This window comes from Aquarana catesbeiana, linkage group LG04, assembly GCF_042186555.1.
Source record: "Aquarana catesbeiana isolate 2022-GZ linkage group LG04, ASM4218655v1, whole genome shotgun sequence".
In the NCBI taxonomy this organism is placed as follows: Eukaryota; Metazoa; Chordata; class Amphibia; order Anura; family Ranidae; genus Aquarana; species Aquarana catesbeiana.
This window is the reverse complement of record NC_133327.1, coordinates 57,188,783-57,213,377: the sequence shown is the minus strand read 5'-3', so window position 1 is coordinate 57,213,377 and position 24,595 is coordinate 57,188,783. Positions and strand designations below refer to the sequence as shown.

Here is a 24,595-nt window from a genome sequence, read left to right as displayed (position 1 = left end):
TAGGCCTTGTGGCTTGGTAACAAAAATGGCCTTGGTCTCAACTATAAGGCCTAGCCCATGAGGTGTTCTGCAGAAAAAAAGCAGCGTACCCTTTGTCACACTGGGGTCCCACACCCATAGTGATACTCGGAGCTCCCCCGGGGTGCCACTCCCAGGGGGCTCTTAACAATATGAGCTCTCTGCCATCTCAGCCCTGGCCAAACCAGGATGCACTGCTCAGAATTCTCCACCAGGGTATTACTCCCGACCCCACCTTAAAGTGGTTGTTAAGCCACTTAGTAAATTACACGCAATCCCCTCTGTTAGAAAGTGTCCTATGCTTCAGTGTCTGTGCTTTGTAAAAAATATGCCCATGAATACCTTATTTCACAGTCCTGCTCGGCGCTCAGGTGACTCCTCACTGCTCCCTTTTCAGATCTGACAGCTAGAGCGGGATAGGTCAAGAACCCCCCCGCTGACGTTAGCAGGGGAGGAGGAGAGAGCCGAGATGTCAGCTGGGGAGGAGGAGAGAAGGAGAGAGCCGAGATGTCAGCTGGGGAGGAGGAGAGAAGGAGAGGAGGAGAGAGCCGAGATGTCAGCTGGGGAGGAGGAGAGAAGGAAAGGAGGAGAGAGCCGAGATGTCAGCTGGGGAGGAGGAGAGGAGGAGAGAGCCGAGATGTCAGCTGGTGGGGAGGAGAGGAGGAGAGAGCCGAGATGTCAGCTGGGGAGGATGAGAGAGCCGAGATGTCAGCTGGGGAGGAAGAGAGAGCCGAGATGTCAGCTGGGGAGGAGGAGAGAGCCGAGATGTCAGCTGGGGAGGAGGAGAGAGCCGAGATGTCAGCTGGGGAGGAGGAGAGAGCCGAGATGTCAGCTGGGGAGGAGGAGAGAGCCGAGATGTCAGCTGGGGAGGAGGAGAGAGCCGAGATGTCAGCTGGGGAGGAGGAGAGAGCCGAGATGTCAGCTGGGGAGGAGGAGAGAGCCGAGATGTCAGCTGGGGAGGAGGAGAGGAGGAGTGAGCCGAGATGTCAGCTGGGGAGGAGGAGAGGAGGAAAGAGCCGAGATGTCAGCTGGGGAGGAGGAGAGGAGGAGAGAGCCGAGATGTCAGCTGGGGAGGAGGAGAGAGCCGAGATGTCAGCTGGGGAGGAGGAGAGGAGGAGAGAGCCGAGATGTCAGCTGGGGAGGAGGAGAGGAGGAGAGAGCCGAGATGTCAGCTGGGGAGGAGGAGAGAGCCGAGATGTCAGCTGGGGAGGAGGAGAGGAGGAGAGAGCCGAGATGTCAGCTGGGGAGGAGGAGAGAGCCGAGATGTCAGCTGGGGAGGAGGAGAGGAGGAGAGGAGGAGAGAGCCGAGATGTCAGCTGGGGAGGAGGAGAGAGCTGACATGTCAGCTGTGGAGGAGGAGAGAGCCGAGATGTCAGCTGTGGAGGAGGAGAGAGCCGAGATGTCAGCTGTGGAGGAGGAGAGAGCCGAGATGTCAGCTGTGGAGGAGGAGAGAGCCGAGATGTCAGCTGTGGAGGAGGAGAGGAGGAGAGAGCCGAGATGTCAGCTGTGGAGGAGGAGAGGAGGAGAGATCCAAGATGTCAGCTGGGGAGGAGGAGAGGAGGAAAGAGTCGAGATGTAAGCTGGGGAGGAGGAGAGGAGGAGATAGCCGAGATGTCAGCTGGGGAGGAGGAGAGGAGGAGAGAGCTGAGATGTCAGCTGAGGAGGAGGAGAGGAGGAGAGAGCCGAGATGTAAGCTGGGGAGGAGAGGAGGAGAGAAAAAGAGAGCCGAGACGTCAGCCAGGGAGGATGGGAGCAGCGAGGAGTCATATGAGCGCCGCTATGAAATAAGGTAGAAATGGTCATAAAGGCATAGACACAGAAAGCATCCTATGCTTCAAACAGAGGGGATTGCATGTCACTAGGTGACAGACAAGGAGGGGAGGTGAGCTGCACATAATGGAGGCACGTAAACGGACAGGGCTCAGCAGTTATAATAAACCGTGGTCAGGTTACAGAGGGGAGGGCAGAATCAGGCATTTCAGGTGATACAAGGGGCCAATGTGGGGTTACAAACGCTTTAACCAGTGAGCACTTCCGTTTTTGTTGCCATGGGGAAGATCCCTCAGTACTCAGTCATACCAGCAGAACTACTACACAGCCAATCATCCCAGCCAGAAGGCCAGATTGATGGCGGAGCACCCCTACCACTGATAAGAGATACTATGATCTCTGTAAGCGAGAAAAATACCTGGAAGTGGTACATGTTACTTAACATGAAAAATGTAATGCAAGATCACTTCATCCACTTGCCGACCGCCCCATGGCAGATTTACTGTAACAGGGCAGCAGGCGCGATGCGCAGGATCACGTATATATATATACGCTATCCCGCACTCCTGAGTACCGGGCACGAGTGCGCGCCACCCGCGGCTTGCTCCCACTGTGATTTTACACAACGGGAGCTGATCAGCTGGTCCCGCTGGCCCAATGCCCGCTGGCACCCGCTGATCACACAGTACACTGATAGAATGAAAGTCTGCCAATGTAAACAAGGCAGATTACCATTCTAGAGGATGTGTGAGCCACCGGCGCAAAAACTATTAATTGTGTCAGAAAATATAAAAAACATAAAAAACTGGTTGCTGCGGTCAAAAATGCATTCCGCCAATAGGTGAAAAGAAAATTAGAATAAAGTAAAAATAGTGTTGACTGGGCTACACCCAATATCATATCATTAAATACACCATTTCATTTTATCTTTGAAATAGATCATATAAGTGACATAAATAGAATATAAGTTGTGCACAATGATATATAGTTATCTCTATCACATACTATCAATCTTTATCAAATCCAAAAAAATAAATTATGCTTCAAAATAACACCACATAAACCTCCAATATTTGTGTGTCAATTTCTATATTATAGTGTCCAATTTTTGCTGATACTTTGCGATGTGCCAGCTAAACAGTGCTCTTTAATTCCTCATCCGTGTCTACTGTTCCACCACTCCAGTGACAACATCACCACCATATGGATTGGCCACTCACCAGATAATGGTATAAATACACCTTTGGTTCATAAGGGATAACCACTCCACTCGTGTTGCTTGTCTATGCTGTCTCCAATAAAAGTATGAGCAACTAATATCCGTCCTCATAAAAAACGAACAGTGGTCATTGCACAGTATGTATACACTGTTTATTTATAAAACATTAAAAAGAGAGACTGTAAACTCACATTTTCTAGTGCCCATGAGCCGGCACCAAGCTTATTCAGCAGTTAGAATGGATGAAGGTGTCGCAGTGTGTTTCCTATGCCGGCGTGCGATGCAAGCCTCGTTTTCACCCCAGTTTGCGGTTCAAACCTCGTTTTCGGTAGGAAGTGACGTAGTGTTTTTTCCCAGCAGCCTCTACGTGTTTTGCAAGTGTGATTGCGTCATCAGGAAGCTGCTTATTGTTGATGTGTCACTATATTTATACCCTGGACCTATTAATTCAGGCCAATCATTTATCCCGCTATACCGGAAGTCATTTATCCGCCATTTTGACTATTGTTTTTTGCCCACACCTGATCTATATGTTTTTCATGGACCCCCCCACTTAATTAATAAGGTTGGTGCCGGCTCATGGGCACTAGAAAATGTGAGTTTACAGTCTCTCTTTTTAATGTTTTATAAACAGTGTATACATAATGTGCAATGATCACTGTTCATTTTTTATGAGATCGGATATTACTTGCTCATACTTTTATTGGGGACAGCATAGACAAGCAACACGAGTGGAGTGGTTATCCCTTCTTAATAAACCAAAGGCGTATTTATACCATTATCTGGTGAGTGACAAATCCATATGGTGGTGGTGTTGTCACTGGAGTGGTGAAACAGTCACAAGTAATCACGGATAAGGAATTAAAGAGCACAGGAATAGTATATTCGCAGTGGATAGTCCACACGGGGATTCACCGTTTAGCTGGCACATCGCAAAGTACCAGCAAAAATTGGACACTATAATATAGAATTTGACACACAAATATTGGAGGTTTATGTGGTGTTATTTTTAAGCATAATTTATTTTTATGGATATGATAAAGATTGATATGTGAAAGAGATAACTATGTATCATTGTGTACAACTTATATTCTATTTATGTCACTTATATGATCTATTTCACAGGTAAAATGAAAGTGGTGTATTTAATGATATGATATTGGGGGTAACGTAGTCAACACTATTTTTACTTTATTCAGATTGCCATTATGTCAGTACGAAAGGCATGGATCCTGTGTTTCTGCAAAGCAGGAAAATGGATCCATGCCTTCCCCCAGTAAAAGCACCTCCCATAGTATACAGAAACACTGGCTAAGCACATGGTTAACCATTTGATCACCCCTGATGGTAACCCCTTCCCAGCCATGCATATTTTTAGCACTGATCACTGTAATAATGTCACTGGTCCCCAAAAAAGTGTCAAAAGTGTCAGTTAGGTGCCTGATTTGTCCACCGCAATATTGCAGTCCCGCTATTGGGCTCGCTGATCACCGCCATTACTAGTAAAATAAATAAAAATTTCTCATTGCTTGTAGACAATATAACTTTTGCGCCACTATAACTTTTGCAAATAAATATATGCTTATTGGCAGAATCCATATTATCCTAAATAGATGAAGAAATTAGATGTTTTAAAATGTTTTTATTGGATAGGTTTTTATAGCAGAATGTAAAAAATATATTTTTTTTCAAAATGGTCAGTCGTTCTCGGTTTTTTATTTTTTAAACAAAGAGGTGATGATCAAATATTACCAAAACAAAGTTCTATTTGTGGGAAAATAAGGAGATACATTTTATTAAAGTGTCGCATGACCACATGATTGTCAGTTAAAGCAACGCAGTGCCGCATCGCAAAAAATGGCCTGGTTAGGAAAGGGAGGAAATTCTTCCGGAAGTCAAATGGTTAAGATGAATCCTGGAAGCTGACAAATCTAGCATTCAGCTTGGTAACACCTGTAGAAGGCCGTTTATTTCTGGGTGGGTGACACTGCAGACTTTTTAGCAGTATGAGCAATTTTCTGTCAGACATAAAGAAATATAACGTCTACTGTAGCATATGCTGCCATATGGTGAGCGCTGTAGGGTAAAGAAGCATAAAAATGGCTATTTGATGTAAGTTCTGAAAGGTCAACATTACACATTGACCTTAATGGATTCCTCCAAACATTACTTGTCACCTACAATGCCAACAGCTAGAAATCACATGCATAGCTGATCAGAGCAAATATAACAAGGCATACTTTACAATCCAGTCACACACACACATACTGGTACAGAAAAGGGCCTTCTTCAAATGTATTACATCGTTGAAAACAATTGTTAAAAATGTCTTTGTACACTGTAGCATTAAAGCCGGTCTCCAGATCTTTTTGCGTTACTTTAAAACGGAATTAAACACTCAATTAAAATGAGCTATTTTGAATCCTTATGCTACTATCCTTAGTACATAGATAGGAATCTATATTATATTTACTTTTTGTACTATTTTTTTTTTTACATTTCTTCAGTTGCTTCAAAAAGCTGAGTGAAAGGGCACGTTGTTCAGAATACAGCCTTGACAGTTTGTTTATGGAACTTTTTCTTTAAAATCAGTATTTTTTTCTAGAGAATTATTTCGAACCCCCAAACATACATACATACATACAGTATCTCTCAAACGTGAGTACACCCCTCGCATTTTTGCAAATATTTTATTATATCTTTTCATGTAACAACACTGAAGAAATTATACTTTGCTACATTGTAAAGTAGTGAGTGTACAGCTTGTATAACAGTGTAAATTTACTGTCCCCTTAAAATAACTCAACACACAACCATTAATGTCTAAACCACTGGCAACAAAAGTGAGTACACCCCTAAGTGAAAATGTCCAAATTGGGACCAATTCGCCATTTTCCCTCGCCAGTGTCATGTGACTTGTTAGTGTTACAAGGTCTCAGTTGTGAATGGGGAGCAGGTGTGTTAAATTTGGTGTTATCGCTCTCACTCTCTCATACTGGTCACTGGAAGTTCAACATGGCACAACATGGCACCTCATGGCAAAGAACTCTCTAAGGACCTGAAAAAAAGAATTGTTGCTCTATATAAAGATGGCCTAGGCTATAAGAAGATTGCCAAGACTCTGAAACTGAGCTGCAGGTTGTAGGCCAGGACCATACAGTGGTTTAACAAGACAGGTTCCACTCAGAACAGGCTTTGCCATGGTTGATCAAAGAAGTTGAGTGCAGATGCTCAGTGTCATATCCAGAGGTTGTCTTTGGGAAAAAGACATATGAGTGCTGCCAGCATTCCTGCAGAGGTTGAAGGGGTGGGGGGTCAGCCTGTCAGTGCTCAGATCATACGCCGCACACTACATCAAATTGGTCTGCATGGCTGTCATCCCAGAAGGAAGCCTCTTCTAAAGATGATGCACAAGGCAGCCCACAAACAGTTTGCTGAAGACAAGCAGACTAAGAACATGGATTACTTGAACCATGTCCTGTGGTCTGATGAGACCAAGATAAACTTTTTTGGTTCAGATGGTGTCAAGCGTGTGTGGCGGCAACAAGGTGAGGAGTACAAAGACAAGTTTGTCTTGCCTACAGTCAAGCATGATGGTGGGAGTGTCATGGTCTGCTGCCGGCACTGGGGAGCTACAGTTCATTGAGGAAACCATGTATGCCAACATATACTGTGACATACTGAAGCAGAGCATGATACCCTCCCTTCGGAGACTGGGCCGGAGGGCAGTATTCCAACATAACGACCCCAAAACACACCTCCAAGACGATCACTGCCTTGCTAAAAAAGCTAAGGGTAAAGGTGATGGACTGTCCAAGCATGTCTCCAGACCTAAACCCTATTGAGCATCTGTGGGGCATCCTCAAATGGAAGGTGGAGGAGCGCAAGGTCTCTAACATCCACCAGCTCTGTGATGTCGTCATAGAGGAGTGGAGGAGGACTCCAGTGGCAACCCGTGAAGCTCTGGTGAACTCCAAGAGGGTTAAGGCAGTGCTGGAAAATAATGGTGGCCACACAAAATATTGACACTTTGGGCCCAATTTGGACATTTTCACTTAGGGGTGTACTCACTTTTGTTGCCAGCGGTTTAGACATTAATGGCTGTGTGTTGAGTTATTTTGAGGGGACAGCAAATTTACACTGTTGTTATACAAGCTGTACACTCACTACTTCACATTGTAGCAAAGTGTCATTTCTTTAGTGTTGTCACATGAAAAGATAGAATAAAATAGTTAGAAAAATTGGAGGGGTGTACTCACTTTTGTGAGATACTGTATGTGTAATATATATATATATATATATATATATATATATATATATATATATATATATATATATATATATATATATATATATATACATACACACACACACACACATATACGCACACACACATTATATATTAATATATATATTTGTTTAGCAAAGACCCTAGAGAATAAAATGGCGATCGTTGTAATATTTTATGTCACACAGTATTTGCGCAGTGGTCTTTCACACAAATTTTTTTGAAAAAAATACACTTTAATGAATTAAATAAAACAGGATCCAGCGATATATATATCACCATTTGCTTGGTCCCTTTGCTTAATCTTCTGTCCCCGGCATCTTAACTGTGGGCACCTGACTGTGACAACTTGCGGCTTCACAGCCGGGTGCCCACTGTGCACGTGTGAGCCGCAAATTGTGAATGGTACCAGTCTTCTGGGACCTGTGACTTGTCCCAGATACTGCAGGGAGAGAGGAGGAGAGGAGAACTTCTGCTCAGATCGCCAAGGGGAAGTGGGAGCGGGTACCTGTCAAAACCAGGTACCCCCTTCCCCACCCCCAAAAAAGTGCCATTTGGGGAAGAGGAGGGGGGGAGGCCTTAACTTTCCCTTTTGGGTGGAGCTCCGCTTTAACTTAACTCAGTGGCAATCGCTGTCAGTCTGTTGGCACTTAGATCGTGGTCCTGCAAGCTGAAAAAATTTTGTGCAGGGTAAGGCTGAGCGTGACATTGTTGCGTATGAGTGACAGCGTGGTGTGAGGTTGACCTGTCATTTGTCACAAGTTGGTGATCTGCCACCGCGTTTGTCACAACTAGGTGCTCCTCAATACCCACTCCAGAGTTTACAAACAACTGTTGAGAACCAATTCCCATTATGCTCTACCAACCCTCTGACATGTTAGAATATGGAGTCCATTGGCGGAAACTCGGTCTTGATTTGGGCAGAGGCTGTGAAACTCCCAGATGTCTCATATTTCTATGTCTGTACAAAGAATCCGCATCATGTATTATAAATAAGAATCAACCGTGTTTATTAGTTTGGCCGCTTTTTAAACAAATTGACAGGCCATGTTCATCCACATTCACAGATTGCTGTTATAACCTGTAAAGAGGCCATCATCACATTGTAGCCAAGTACAAATGTGTGTATAACACCTCGTGGGGCTGCAGATGGCAGAGCTAGTGGCTTTCGTGTTAACCTTCCCGTCTGATCATCCTGCTAATGGACTGACAGCTGGGAAGGGAAAATGAGCAATGTATATTGTGAAATGGACAGAACAGGCTTGAAGGTTGCACCTCTTGTCTATTCAGATGCCAAAATTGGGCTAAGCAAGAAGATAAAAGTGTATGTAAACCCTAGAACAAAAAATGTAACATACTGCAGCTTGCCAGATAACTGTGGTGGCTACATTCATTTGTTCAGGCTTTAATTTTCTTTATGTTCACGTAGTGAATCTACCAGTAACACAATTCTGTCTTAGGCCCCTTTCACACTTATACGACTTCAAAGTCACGCGATTTTACCGCGATTTTGTCGCGATTTGGGAGCAGTACTACTTTGTACGACTTTGCCACGTTTTTGGCATTAACAAATGAAAACATACAGTAGTTGGTATGAATCATAAAGGGGAACTCCACGCCAAGTTTTAAATAAAAAAACTGGTGTGGGTTCCCCCCAGGGGCATATCAGGCCCTTAGGTCTGGTATGGATTGTAAGGGGAACCCCCTACGCCGAAAAATCGGCGTGGGGGTCCCCCCAAAATCCATACCAGACCCTTATCCGAGCACGCAGCCAGGCCGGTCAGGAATGGGGGTGGGGACGAGCTAGCGCCCCCCCCCCCTCCTGGACCGTACCAGGCCGCATGCCCTCAATACCAAAGCACCTTGTCCCCATGTTGATGAGGACAAGGGCCTCTTCCCGACAACCCTGGCCGTTGGTTGTCGGAGTCTGCGGGCGGGGGGCTTATCGGAATCTGGGAGCCCCCAGATCCCGGCTCCCCACCCTATGTGAATGAGTATGGGGTACATGGTACCCCTACCCATTCACCTAGGGAAAAAAGCGTAAATAAAAAACACAGTACACAGGTTTTAAAGTAATTTATTAGGCAGCTCCGGGGTCTTCTTCCGACTTCGGGGGTCTCTCCAGCGTCTTCTCCCGGTGTCCGCATCTTCTGCCGGCTCCACCGCTATCTTCTGCCGCTCTTTTGCCAGCGGTGGTCCGGACTTTTGGATCGTCTTCTTCTCTCTTCTCTTCCAGAGATGTTGACACGACGCTCTCTCCAGCTGCAATGGTCTCTGAACGCTCCGCAACGGACTTATATAGGCGGTGACCCCGCCCCCTTATGCCGTCACAGTCCCAGGGCATGCTGGGACTGTGACGTTTTAGGAGGCGTGGTCACCGGGTGATGACCACGCCCACTTATGACGACACAGTCCCAGCATGCCCCGGGACAGTGACCTCATAAGGGGGCAGGGTCGCCGCCTATATAAGTCCATTGCGGAGCGTTCAGAGACCATTCCAGCTGGAAAGAGCGTCGTGTCAACATCTCTGGAAGAAAAGAAGAAGGCAGAAGGCAGAAGTCCGGACCACCGCTAGCAATTGAGCTGCAGAAGATAGCGGAGGAGCCGGCAGAAGATCAGGACACCGGGAGGAGACGCTGGAGAGACCCCCGAAGTCGGAAGAGGACCCCCGTTTATTTTAAAAACCTGTGTACTGTGTTTTTTATTGACGCTTTTTTCCCTAGGTGAATGGGTAGGGGTACCATGTACCCCATACTCATTCACATAGGGTGGGGGGCCGGGATCTGGGGGCTCCCTTATTAAACGGGGCTCCCGGATTCCGATAAGCCCCCCGCCCGCAGACCCTGACAACCAACGGCCAGGGTTGTCGGGAAGAGGCCCTTGTCCTCATCAACATGGGGACAAGGTGCTTTGGGGTGGGGGGGCCGCAGGTCGCCCCCCCATGCCCCAAAGCACCCACCCCCCATGTTGAGGGCATGCGGCCTGGTACGGTCCAGGAGGGGGGGGGGGGTGCTAGCTCGTCCCCACCCCCATTCCTGACCGGCCGGGCTGCGTGCTCGGATAAGGGTCTGGTATGGATTTTGGGGGGACCCCCACGCCGATTTTTTGGCGTAGGGGGTTCCCCTTAGATCCGTATCAGACCTAAGGGCCTGGTATGCCCCTGGGGGGCAACCCACCCCTTTTTTTTTTTTCATTTAAAACTTGGCGTGGCGTTCCCCCTCAGGATTCATACCAGACAGCTGTCAGCACTGCCTGTCGCTCATCGCGAAAGGAAAAAAAAGTTTTCCTTTCCCGATCAGCGAGCCAGGCTTGTGCTTACAAAGTCGTACTGAAGTCGTGTCTATATTATTCAGGCACGATTTGCATGCTACTTCAGGGTTTAACATTGAGGTCTATGGAGTACAACTCGCATAGAAGTTTGACCAAAGTAGTGCAGGGACTACTTTCAAGTCGGCACGACTTAAAGTCGTGCCAATATGAATGGTAGTCATTGCAAATCATGGAGAATGACTTGTCATACGATTTTGCAGTACAAAATCGTGGGACAAGTCGTATAAGTGTGAAAGGGGCCTTAGGCTAACAATGCTCACTCACCGTATAGTCCATAGTGATAGCTGGGAATGATGTAACTGATAACAGTCAGCACAGCAATTTATCGACTTACTGGATCTCTGGCAGAACCAACAGGTATTTTTTTTGCACCAGATTAAAATAAAAAATACACTTTTTACCGCTTCAGTACCGGAAGATTTTCCCCCTTTCCCTTCCTGACCAGAGTACTTTTTGTGATTCGCCACTGCATCGCTTTAACTGACAATTGCGCGATCGTGCAACGTTGCACCCAAACAAAAATTGACGTCCTTTTTTTTCCCTCACAAATAGAGCTTCCTTTTGGTGGTATTTGATCATCTCTGCTATTTTTATTTTTTGCGCTATAAAACCAAAAAGAGCGAAATTTTGGAAAAAACGCAATATTTTTTACTTTTTGCTATAATAAATATCCCCAAAAAATATATTAAAAAACATTTTTTCCCCCAGTTTAGGCCGATATGTATTCTTCTACATATTTTTGGTAAAAAAAAAAAAAAAAAAAAAAATCGCAATAAGTGTATATTGATTGGTTTGCGCAAAAGTTATAGCGTCTACAATGTAGGGGATAGTTTTATGGCATTTTTATTATTGTTTTTCTTTTTTAACTACTACTAGCGGCGATCTGCGTTTTTTATCGGGACTGCAACATTATGGCGAACACGTCGGACAATTTTGACTCATTTTTGGGACCATTGGCATTTATACAGCGATCGGTGCTATAAAAATGCATTGATTACTGTATAAATGTCACTGGCAGGGAAGGGGCTAACACTAGGGGGCGATCAAGAGGTTAAATGTATTCCCTAGTGTGTGTACTAAATAAAAGGGGGAGGGGACTGTGTAGGGGAGATGACAGATCGCTGTTCATACTCTGTATGAACAGACGGTCTGTCTCTTCTCCCCTCAGAGAACCGGAAACTGTGTGTTTACACACACAGATCCCGGTTCTCGGTGTGCCACGAGCGATCGCGGTAGCCCGCTGATGATCGCGACCGCCAGGCACTCGCAGCGGCTCCGTGGGTGGGCAGGGAGTGCGTGCCCCTGGTGGCCACAGGGCAAAGCGACGTTACATAACGTTGTTTCGTCCAGCCGTGCCATTCTGCTGCAGTACAAGTGGGGCGGCTGGTCGGCAAGTGGTTAATTGTATTTTTAAAATGGAAGAAAAGCCTAACTAAAAACTATACTTTAAAATGTTCCCTCCTCCTTTCTATCCTGTACAAAAAAGATCTGTGTACTTACTTATCTTTAAATTGCTCCAGTCTAGTCATGTCATCCTGCAGCTCCGTATCCCCTGCGCCAGTGAGTGGCTGCTGCAGGGGAGAGGAGGCAGTGTCGACAACAGCTGGGCCATGGGAACATAGGGGTGACATCAATGGCTTCTAGAATTTACAGCCGTTGTCGAGTGCTGCCTTACACAGAGTAGCGGGATCATGTGACTGGGCCAGGGCAGATTTAAAATAGGTAAGCACACAGATTAGGCAGGATAGGGAGGAGGGGGAGGAAGGGAACATTTTTTAAATAGATTTAGTGTTTTCATGCAATTAAAATCTGAACTCCGGGGGAAAAACAAACAAACATTCTCCCCTGCAGTGGGGCTACCCCTGCACTGCATGGGTTAAATGTTCATTCATGTCTGAAGGGGCCAAAAAATATAAAAAAAAAAACAATTTTACTTACCCGATGCCCTGCACCAACAGGTTTCCTCTGCACAGTTATGCCCCGTACACACAGTCGGATTTTCCGATGGAAAATGTGTGATAGGACCTTGTTGTCGTAAATTCTGACTGTGTGTAGGCTCCATCACACATTTTCCATAGGAATTTCCGACACACAAAGTTTGAGAGCAGGCTATAAAATTTTCCAACAACAAAATCCGTTGTCGGAAATTCCGATCGTGTGTACACAAATCCGACGGACAAAGTGCCACGCATGCTCAGAATAAATTAGGAGACAAAAGCTATTGGCTACTGCCCCGTTTATAGTCCCGACGTACGTGTTTTACGTCACCGCGTTCAGAACGATCGGATTTTCCGAAAAACTTTGTGTGATCGTGTGTATGCAAGACAAGTTTGAGCCAACATCCGTCTGAAAAAATCCTTGGATTTTGTTGTCGGAACGTCCCATCAATGTCTGACCATGTGTGCAGCGCATTAGACTAGTTCCAGCAGTCTCTTCTTCTCAATGCGCCAGTGGTCACAGGTCCTCAGCTGTCCCCAAGTACAATCCCAATTTTTTAAAAAGTTGGGACGCTAAAATCTACATAAACACAGTATGCAATGATTTTCAAATCGCATAAACCTGTATTTTATTCACAATAGAAAACATATCAAATGCTTAAACTGAGAAAAACGTACCATTTTAAGGAAAAAAAAAAAAGGTAATTTTGAAATTGATGGCAGCAACAGGTCTCAAAAAAGTTGGGACAGGGCAACAAAAAGCTGGAAAGTAAGTAATACTAAAAAGGAAGATCTGGAAGAACATTTTGCAACTAATTAGGATAATTGGCAACAGGGCAGTAATATGATTGGGTATAAAAAGAGCATCTTATGCCTCGTTTCCACTGAGCGGATCGGTTCAGTACGCTATTTTAAGTGTTTCCATTATGAAAGCGGCCCATACAACCGAACCGCACCATTCTAGGTCCTGCTTCAGATGTGGGGCCATAGAAAATGGTACGGTTCGGTTAGGGCAGAGCTACGATACATTCCACTGATTGGCGGACGTGTGACGCCATGCTAGGCATTTTTTCTAAACCCACGTATAGCCCCTGGCGGTCCCACTTGCAGTGGAAACGCTCACCTGAATAGGCCGGACCATTCTAGGCCTTCCAAACTGTACCGACCCGAACCGATCCGCTCAGTGGAAACGAGGCATTAGAGAATCAGAGTGTCTCAAAAGTAAAGATGGTAGAGGTTCAACAATCCGTAAAAAGCTGCGTCTAAAAATTGTTGAACAATTTCAGAATAATGATCCTCAAAGCTAGCGGGGACATTGCGGGCTTTTCGTTTGCAGGAAAGTGGCACATAATAGGCTAGTATGCGATGCATACTAGCCCATTATGCTTTTACTTTGCAGGGGAAAAAAGAGGAAGTAAAACCCATGAGGGTTTACTTCCGCTTTAACTGACCAGCCTGCAGTCCACACCTTTCAGCATTTAAAAATATTTGGTGCATCTTGAAGACACAGGACTGTGAAGCAGTTAGAATTCTATATCAGGCAAGAATGGGACAACAAAACTCCAGCAACTGGTCTCCTCAGTTCCCAGACATTTACAGAGTGTTAAAAGAAGAGAGGATGCTACACCGTGCTAAACAGGGCGCTGTCCCAACTTTTTCGAGACGTGTTGCTGCCATCAGTTTCAAAATTACCTTTTTTTTCCCCCTCTTAAAATGGTTTCTCAGTTTAAACATTTGATATGTTTTCTATTTTCTGTTGTGAATAAAAATAGGATTTTTTATTACAGCTTACCTGTAAAATCCTTTTCTTTCGACGGACATCACGGGACACAGAGCCACAGTAATTACTGATGGGTTATAGGGTATCACTAGGTATTGGACACTGGTCACACCCTAATCAGGAAGTTCAACCCCCTATATAACCCCTCCCCTTCCAGGGATACCTCAGTTTTGTAGCAAAGCAGTATAGGTGTATTAGAAGAGGGGCGGGACCTCTGTGTCCCGTGATGTCCGTCGAAAGAAAAGGATTTTACAGGTAAGCTGTAATAAAAAATCCTATTTTCTTTTCTCGGACATCACGGGACACAGAGCCACAGTAATTACTGATGGGATGTCCCAAAGCAATGCCAACTGAGGGGGGGGAATCACAACCAAGTAGGGTGCTATCAGACCTGAGGACCTTGTACCGCTGTCTGCAGCACACTACGCCCAAAGGCGATATCCTCATGCCTTCTCACATCCACCTGATAGAATCTGGTGAATGTATGAACTGAAGACCAGGTTGCGGCCTTGCAGATCTGAGCCATAGAGGCCCGGTGATGCACTGCCCAAGAAGCACCAATAGCCCTTGTGGAATGTGCCTTGATCTGAAACGGGGGAACCTTCCATTTCAAACCGTAAGCTTGAATAATCAACTGTCGAATCCATTTAGAAATGGTCGCTTTTGACGCTGCCTGTCCTCTATTGGGACCCTCCGGCAGCACGAACAAGACATCCGTCTTGCGAATCTGAGCAGTTGCCTCCAGATAGGTCTTGACTGCTCTTACTACATCCAAAGAATGTAATGACCTTTCTTCCGAAGAACAAGGTTCTGGAAAAAAGGAAGGTAGCACAATGTCTTGGTTTAGATGAAAATCTGAAACCACCTTCGGTAAAAAAACTAGGATGAGAGCGCAGTACCACTCTATCCTTGTGTATAGTCAAGTAAGGCTCTTTACAGGGAAGAGCTGCTATTTCTGATACTCTTCTAGCAGAAGAGATAGCTACCAGGAAAATTAGTTTCCTCGTCAGTAAGACCAAAGGAATCTGACGTATTGGTTCAAAAGGTTGTTTTTGTAACACCGATAGAACCAAGTTCAAGTCCCAGGGGTTTAGGGGCGCCTTAACCGGAGGATTAAGACGCATCACCCCCTGTATAAAGTTTCGGATCAGAGAATGCGAAGCAAGCGGCCGTTGAAACAACACTGATAAGGCCGACACCTGGCCCTTGATGGTACTCAAGGCCAGCTTCATCTCTAATCCTAATTGTAGAAAATCCAGAATTCTACCTATGACATATTTCCTGGGATGCCAACCCCTGGATTCACACCAGGATACATAAGCTTTCCAGACACTATGATAAATCATTCTGGAAGCTGGCTTCCTTGCCTTGATCAAGGTAGATATGACAGGACCTGAAAGCCCACGATTTTTCAGAACGTGGGATTCAATAGCCCACCCGTCAAATCTAGCATTTGTGAGGCAGGCTGGAACACCGGACCTTGAGCTAACAGGTCTGGGTGTATCGGTAGGGTCCACCGGGAACCCACCATCATCCCTGCTATTTCTGCTTATCAGGTTCTTCTGGACCAAACGGGGGCCACCAGAAGTGCCGACTTCCCTTCTTGCCTGAGTCTGCGAAGGAGCCGTGGCAGTAGCAGAATGGGAGGGAATGCATAAATCGGTGAGAGCCGATGCCACGGAATCACCAACGCATCCGTCCTGCCTGCAAGAGGATCCCAGGCAACCGGTAGGAAGGATTTCCCCTTCTGTAGGTTTTCGGGTATGAGCCATCAACTGAGGCTCTGACGCATCGCATGCGATAGGTGCATTGGAAAGTTTAATGCCTGCACCTTCCTGTTCCAGGTCAACAGAATACTGTGTTACAACAGTTCTGCTTGGAACTGCGCATAGGGAACTGCTTCGAATGAAGCCACCATCTTCCCCTGCAGCCTTATACAAAGGCGGACAGAAAGACCCTTCTTGGCCTTGACTGTCAGAATCAGCTCCCTTAGAGCAGTGATCTTTGCCTGCAGACACTTCAGTTAAGCAGGAAAACTGGGCACATATAGGCCTGCATCTCTGATGCCTTTTGATATCAGAAATTCTCCTCCCTGCAGGACGGAGATTACTGTCTGAATTGATTCCAAACGAAAGGACTGCATCCTTGGGAATCGTTTCAGATCTCTCAAATCCAAAATGGGTCTGTCGTCCCCATTTGGTTTTCGGACCATAGAAAGATTGGAACAAAGTCTCAATCCTTGATCCTTTGTGGGAACCCCCACAATGACCTCTTGCGACAAAAGTCGCTTTATCGCTAGAAGGAGCGACTGCTTCTCTTCTGGCTTTCTGGGAACACCTGATCTGAGGAAACGAGGAGAGGGACATTCTTGGAACTCCAGTCTGTACCCTAAGGTTACCGTGGAGATCACCCATCTGTCCTGGAAGTCCTTCTGCCAGGGCCCTGAGAGCTGCAGCAGTCTTTCCCCCCACTCGAGCAAGCGGGGCGCCCCTTCATGAAGAGGTCTTAGTGTCTTGCTTAGAAGACCTTTTCCCCCAGGATTTCTTGTGTCCCTGGGGTTGACTCTTGTTTCTTGCCCCATATGGAGGAGACCCTCGTGACTGCCTGGAGGCTGATGCCCCTGGCGCTGGGGAAAGAGTCCGTTTAAAAGAGGGACGCTTACTCTTCTTCTTATCAGGTAAGAGAGTGCTTTTCCCACAGGAGATCATCTTGATATAATTATCCAAGTCCTCTCCAAACAACCTTTCACCACGGAAGGGAAACCCAGCCAGTAGCTTCTTACATGGTGCTTCGGCTGACCAGTTTTTCAACCATAAGATTCTACGTATATGCACCAACCCAAGCAAGAGGCGAGAGGTTTGCACGATAGAATCTCTAATGGCATCAACAGCATAACATAAAGCCGCAGGAAGGTTAGCAAACCCCTGGGCCTGCTGTTCAGGTAATACTTTGATGACCTGTTTAACATGGTCTCTTAAGTATTGACAGACTCCAATCGCTGCTACTGCAGGTTGGGCCACTGATCCTGCTAAAGAGAACACATCTTTCAATAAGAAGTCCATCTTTTTATCCACAGGATCTTTGAGCATCTGAGCGTTGTCTACAGGACAAGTCAGATTACTATTTACAGAGGAAATGGCCGCATCAATGGCCGGTATTCCCCACCTCTTAATAAACTTTTCTTCCATAGGATAAAGTGTAGAAAACTTTTTCGGCGGAAGAAATCGCTTATCTGGGTGATCCCACTCAGAATAAAGCAGCTTTTCAAGTAAATTATGAACAGGAAAAGCATGTGCTGCTTGGAAAGGTTTCAGTGACCCCAAAGCAGAAGAGGTTTCTGTAGTAGTTTCAGGTAGGGACAACTTAAATGTGGAGCGGACCAAACCAGTGAGGATCTGCACTAAGACTTTCTCCTCTTGGGAAGTCGCAGAGGGTCGCTCTCCACCTGAATCCTCCGAAGAGGAATCATCTGTCCCATCCCGATCCTCTGAAAGGGATTCATCTCCTTTATCCCAGAGCTCCTCTGACTGAGGGTCTTGGGAAGCAGAGGAAGGCCTTGTGCGTTTTCTTTCACTGCGTGAAGATGTAATCGCGGCCATTAGCTTTTTCTCTAATCCAGAAATGGTTGAGGAAAAAACTTCTTGTGTAATATACACAGGGGCTGAAGTGCCGGCAGCAGATGTAGCCCCTAACCCCAATGGCTCTCCCTGTCCAGCTGCCCCGGGTCCCTCAGGAGGGGATGGTGTAGCAGACAGGGGGTCCTCAGAACCTGAACGAGACCCCCTAGTGCCTCTGGTTCTTGGGGTGCTTGAACCTCTTCTACCCATAGTGCAAAGCAACAAGGTGTGAGGTATCAAAAGCGAACACTGACTGCTGAGCGATGTAGTCTGGCTAAAAGCCTTGCTACCAAATGCCCAGTCCGGTGTTCTTTAGTAAATGCAGCCTAGGGGAATGCCTGTGTCCCACCTTACATGCGACTGTCAGCTCTGTGTCTCTCCAAAGCTCAGAGCACCTGTACAGCGTGCTTTAAATGGCCATGCTTTCTGGCACTGTGGGCGTCTGGGCACGCTGACGCTGTGTTGACGCCCCGCCCCCCCTTCCCCCCCCTCGTTTTTGAAAAACGAGCGCTTCCCGCGCGAGCCAACCCTTTCTGACAAGCCTGAAGGGAGGCTGGGGTTGGGGGAATAAGGAGGAGGCCGGCAGTGATGGGCCCTGCATCGCAATGCGGCTTCGGTGGCGGCGGCGGCAGCGGCTGTGACAGTGCGGTCTCACCCGCCTTACAGCATACCTGAGCCTTTCCCTAGCCTGGGGGGACCATCCCAGCAGAGAAAACCCCCCACCATCTACCTTTGGAGCTGGAGGAAGAGCTAATGCAGCGGACGCTGAGACAGATCAAGCATGAGAAGGTTTGTGCTCTTGGCAGCCCCCGGTGGTCACAATAGGCACAGCATGCATTCACCTTAAAGGAGAAAAGCCACTAGAATTAAAATTCTGTGGAATCTCCTCTTACCTTATCCAGGCCGCAGGGTTCAGTTTACACAGACCCAGCCTTCGCCTCTCACGGTGGGCTCCGTTTGTGGAAAAACCGTCAGAGACTGGGGCCCCCATCAGTAGGGGGATCCTTCAGTTCTGGGCCTGTAAAGCACCTCGCCAGAAATTAGGAAGTTTAAAGCCATTTTCTGATCCGCGGGTCCAGCTCTCTAAAAAGAGAAGCGTTACAGGTAAAACCTCGTTTCTTCGGACACGAGGCCCGGGTACCATCCAATTCGGCCATGAAAAGACACTTTGAATGGATCCGGTCGCCTGGCTTGCCCCAGTATAGGATCTTAGAATATTCCTTTTGGAGCTTCAGCACAGGACATCTTTACACGTCCAACACCTAAGACACTGGTGTAAAAACTGAGGTATCCCTGGAAGGGGAGGGGTTATATAGGGGGTTGAACTTCCTGATTAGGGTGTGACCAGTGTCCAATACCTAGTGATACCCTATAACCCATCAGTAATTACTGTGGCTCTGTGTCCCGTGATGTCCGAGAAAAGAAATATGGGTTTATGAGGTTTGCAAATCATTGCATTGTTTTCATGTAGATTTTACACCACGTCCCCAACTTTTTTTTTTTGGAAGTGGGGTTGTATAATGCAAGGCCCACAGCCCTGCACTGGATACGAGAACACCCAATGGAAAGTGAGGAAGCATAGGACAGTGCCGGTGTTCTGCCGAGAAAGTTCCCCTCGGCGAATAAGGACCCCCTCTACTGCGCAGGCGCAGCGCTTGTGCAGTAGGAACAACAAGGGAAACACCGAAAAGAGCCGAAGCTGAACACCTGAGTCAGCTGTACACGCCGCCTGCATGCGAAAACTATTCTAATAAAAAAGAGTTTGTAACAGGCCCCTCGCGGGTTTGCTACGCTCGCCACGCTTCGGGCACGGCCTCGCTGAGCTCGGCATATTATTATTCTAACTCTATGTCCACTTGGATGTGGGGCTTTAACGTGGACATAGGGTAGAATGTAGTGCGCAGGCGCCGTGTACAGCTGACTCAGGTGTTCAGCTTCGGCTCTTTTCGGCGGCTCTCTTGTTGTTCCTACTACGCAAGCGCTGCGCCTGCGCAGTAGAGGGGGGTCCTTATCCGCCGGGGGAACTTTCTCGGCAAGACACCGGCTACTAGGTAAGTGGGGAGATCAGGTAAGTACTTTGTCCAGTACCCTAGACCTAAAATGAGCATTTAAACTTTGCAGTATATGGGCAGTCCCACTGCAAGGAAGGATTTTTTTCTTTCTTGGCGATGGGCTTTAACAAATCAAAGGGAATAAATGAGAAGCTCATTGTTAGGGTTTACATACAGTTTAATTAGCCAATTAAAGCTAAAGCTTTTCAGGCCATTTGAATCTCTTGCTATTAAGGGGTTTAACAACTTGCTGACAGTCACCTATACAGGCTAGAACCTACACACAGGATTTTTGGTAGCTCAATCCTACTACTAAAATAACTAGTGATTGATTGCTAGCAAATGATCGCTAAACAAATGATTCCCTATGCGTTGTATAGCGATCCTGCCGCTTCCTGAATGTCTGCTTTTTATGTAATCCTACAGGGAATTCTGTGTTAAAATACAGCTCCGCATTACAACATGCTCCGATTAATGTGGGCGAACAGTAAAACTGCCCCAAGAAGCATATAGTAGCGATTAATCACACTTCAATGGAGCATTGTGCAATAATGCAAGACTAATTGCTACTATATGCTTTCTATCACTAATGATTTGAGTAGCAGGACTGAGCTACTAAAATGTTTCTGTGCAGATTTAATCTGTTCATCTGTTTACCAGCAAGTGGTTGAAGTGCAAGTCACAACTTTTTTTTCCACTTTTAGATAGGGTAGAGAAGAATTAAAACCCCTGTCAACCTCAAGCTGAACTCCAGCATAAGCAAAGATTGTCTGCATACAAGAGTCCTGTGCATTCTTACTGGAATCTTGGTGTGCTTTGTGTATTTCTTCCAGATCTCTGCAGAAATCCAATGTGAAGCTTTGCCTTTGCGCAGGAACTTCCTGTAATAAAGACCGGTCACTGCTGTCTCTCTCCTTTTTCAGGGTGACTGGTCTTGTCTCCGCCCCCTCCTGTAGTAATAAAGACCGGTCACTGCTGCTCTCTCTCCTTGTGCAGGGGGACTGGTCTTGTCTCCGCCCCCTCCTGTAGTAATAAAGACCGGTCACTGCTGCTCTCTCTCCTTGTGCAGGGGGACTGGTCTTGTCTCCGCCCCTCCTGTAGTAATAAAGACCGGTCACTGCTGCTCTCTCTCCTTGTTCAGGGTGACTGGTCTTGTCTCCGCCCCTCCTGTAGTAATAAAGACCGGTCACTGCTGTCTCTCTCCTTGTGCAGGGTGACTGGTCTTGTCTCCGCCCCTCCTGTAGTAATAAAGACCGGTCACTGCTATCTCTTTCCTTGTGCAGGGGGACTGGTCTTGTCTCCGCCCTCTCCTGTAGTTTTGTACAGGCAGCCTGTACTGAATGGAGCTGCTGGGCCCCCTCCATAGCTCTGCACTCTGTACAGGCTTTGTACAGCACAGTGATGATGTCACTGCAACTATTACAAAGTAATATCTGGGCGTGCATAGGCATTTGGTGCACTTGAAGTGGATTTATATCCCTTGTGATTATTAAGAAATACAGAATATTTGAATTAAAGTTTTTGTGCCTGGAATGCAGTTGTAAATAGGCATGTAAGTGGATGCAAGAGGAAATCGCTACAAAAGGGAGGGGGATTCCCACCTCAGTTGTCACCAAAACAAATGTTCCCATTGTAAGATTTAGGCCTCTTTCACACAGGCGCCTCTGCTTAGCAGAATCTGCTTGCTCAGAGGGGGATCTCTAGGCAAGCAGATGACAGGCCTGTGTCCGCTCTCCTCTATGGGGCAATTGGATGGAAACGGACCACCTGTCTGTACCATCCAATGCCATCTGCCAGACAGATGGGGAATAAAACCACCATCTGCCTGTTTTTGGCGGACAGGATGGGATCTGGTGTCAGCGGACATGCGATTCTGCTGACATCTGCTGCTCCATAGAAGAGACTGGAGGATCTAATCAGGTCCACCTGAAAAACTGACAGGGAGACCTGATCAGGCAGCCCGTGTGAAAGGGGCCATAACCCTCACCTCTTGTTTTGATGCAATTTCCTAAAATGTTGTATTTCCGATTACTTCCTTTCTTGGCGAACGGTTACCAGGACAAATAGAAAGGGGTGATGGTCCCTAAAAGTAAGGGCTCTTTCACACGAGCAGTCCGCCCGTCGGACTCTGCTTTGCTCAGCGGGGGATCGGTCCGTGCTGAGCAGGCGGATGACAGGTATGTCTCCACTCACTGTGCTCAGATGGACCCTTCAGAGCCCCTTCTCCTCTAGGGGGAGAGCGGATAAAAATGGATAGCCTGTCCGTTTTCATCCAATCCAATTCTCCAGGCGGATGGAGAATAGGGTCTCCATCCGTCTGGATTTCACGGACAGGATCGGATATCGGCGGATGTCAGCGGACATGTCACTGCTGACATCCACCGCTCCATAGAGGTGAATAGAGTGTCCAATCAAGTCCGTCTGAAAAACTGACAGGCGGACCTGATTGGAAAGTGGCCTAATACAGACAGCAATAGAAAACCTGATAGCGGATCTAAACCATCCCTAATATTTATCAAAAACTAAAGAAAAACATTTTGGCTGTACATTAATTTTTAATCTCATAGTAGCAACAAAATTAAAAGTACCCCTAAATATTACAATGTTCATAGGAGCACAACATAGCAAGCATAAAAAAAGGTTATCCCAATCGAGAAAAATTCATACATGATTTCTTTTTTGCGTAACTCCATAAAAAATTTTTTTTTTAATGGTGTGCCCTCCCCCCCCCCCCAAGAACATACCAGACCCTTCATTCTGGTATGAATTTTAAAAGGGGAAACCCCATGGGGTAAAAAAAAAAACTAAAAAAAAAAAAGTGTCCCCCAAAAATCCATACCAGACCCTTATCCGAGCACGCAGGCCAGGAAAGTGTTGCCGAGTAAACACCCCCCCTCCCCCTCCTGGACCATACCAGGCCAAATGCCCTCAACATGGGGGGATGCTTTGAAGCAGGAGTGGGGCTCTGTGCCCCCCCCCACCCCAAAGTACATTGTCGCCATGTTGTTGGGGACAAGGGCCTCTCCCCGACAACCCTGTGCGGTGGTTGTGGGGGTCTGCGGCCAGGGGGCTTATCGGAATCTGGAAGCCCCCAGATCCTGCCCCCCCATGTGAATGAGTATGGGGTACATTGTACCCCTACCCATTCACCAACAAAAAAGCAGTGTAAATAAAAATGCATTCACGCAAAAATGCGCGAATTTGCACGAACACATATGTGGTGAAAGACATACAAAAAAAGTGGCTGAAAAAAATAGATGCTCAAACAGGAGTATCGTGTGCAAGAGGTCTAACAGTGGAACTGCGGCCCTTAGATTAAGCCCATGTTCACACTGAGCTGCATGTCAGTCCTGATTTCAGCGGGTTTCTGCACAGATGTCAATGGAAATCGCACCCCGAAATCGCAAAAAGTAGTACAGAAACTACTTTTTCAAATTGGTGCGGTGTCGCAAATGCAGCGTCGCACCGATTAGGATGGTACCATTGCCGGCAATTGCTGCCGATATGACATGTCAAATCGCACCAATGTGAACCAGGGCTAAAGGCAAGTATGCATCTGTAGAAGAGGAATAGGTTAGGTCAGAGGAAGCGGCAGATAAGATAAATGCGATCGGTTTTAAAAGTTCACTGATTCTTTAAACCTGTTGATATACCAATACAACACTTTAGTTGCCCAATAAAGCTCGGCAAGAGCCAATCTTTTCTTCTTTTTTTTCACAGTGTTAGAGCGCAGAAGAGTTAGACCAGGGGTCTTCAAAGTACGGCTCTCCAGTTGTTCAGGAACAACAATTCCCATCATGATTAGTCATGTCTGTGAATGTCAGAGTTTTATAAAGCCTCATGGGACGTGTAGTTCTGCAACAGCTGGAGGGCCGTAGTTTGGTGATCCCTGGGTTAGACATTCTCTCAGTTTTAGTATTCAGTCTGTGCTCCCATAAAGAGATTTTTCCCGGGTTCCCACTCTAAAAACGGACAACTATCCTCTGAACAGGTAGTGAGGTGAAATCTCAGGAGACACAGACTACAATAAAGCTCTAACAAATTTTCTAAACTTTCTTTACTTCCTGTTCTGTGTGACACTCATCCAATAAACAGGAAGTGAAGAGAAAGTCCCAGATATCAGTAAAACATTGACAAATCCATAAAGTTTGAATACAGCAGTGGTCTCCAAACTCTGACCTGTGGGCCGAATGTGGCCCCTTGTTTGTCTTTATCCAGATGTTAGGGCACTATTCCTTCCACTGACGATGGGACCCTACTTTCCACTACCACCAACAATGGGGCACCATTTCTCCCACTGATAAAAGGTACTATTCCTTCCACTGAGACCAAAGATGAGGATCTATTCCTTCTGCTATGGACCACAGGTCCAATGTAACTTTCGTACTCCCACCGACAGATTTCTGCTTCCGCTGGCCTCAGTCCGGCCCCCTAATTTGTCCCTTTGTTTAGAAAGCTTAGCAACTCTTGGAATACAGCATAAAATCTGCTCTGCTCATTGGTATAAGATGCTAAACCAGAGACTGGAGTAGAACTTCTGTTGCTATAAAAGATACAACCCCAGAATCTTCCTCCCCCACCCAAA

The 24,595-nt window shown here is 46.5% G+C and overlaps 1 protein-coding gene across 1 annotated transcript in view; it reads right to left on the bottom strand.

Annotated features, from left to right (window-relative positions):
• The window catches only part of MMUT (methylmalonyl-CoA mutase), a 184,920-nt gene that overhangs the window by 48,374 nt on the left and 111,951 nt on the right, over positions 1–24,595 (bottom strand). The gene's annotated exons all lie outside the window — the stretch shown is intronic.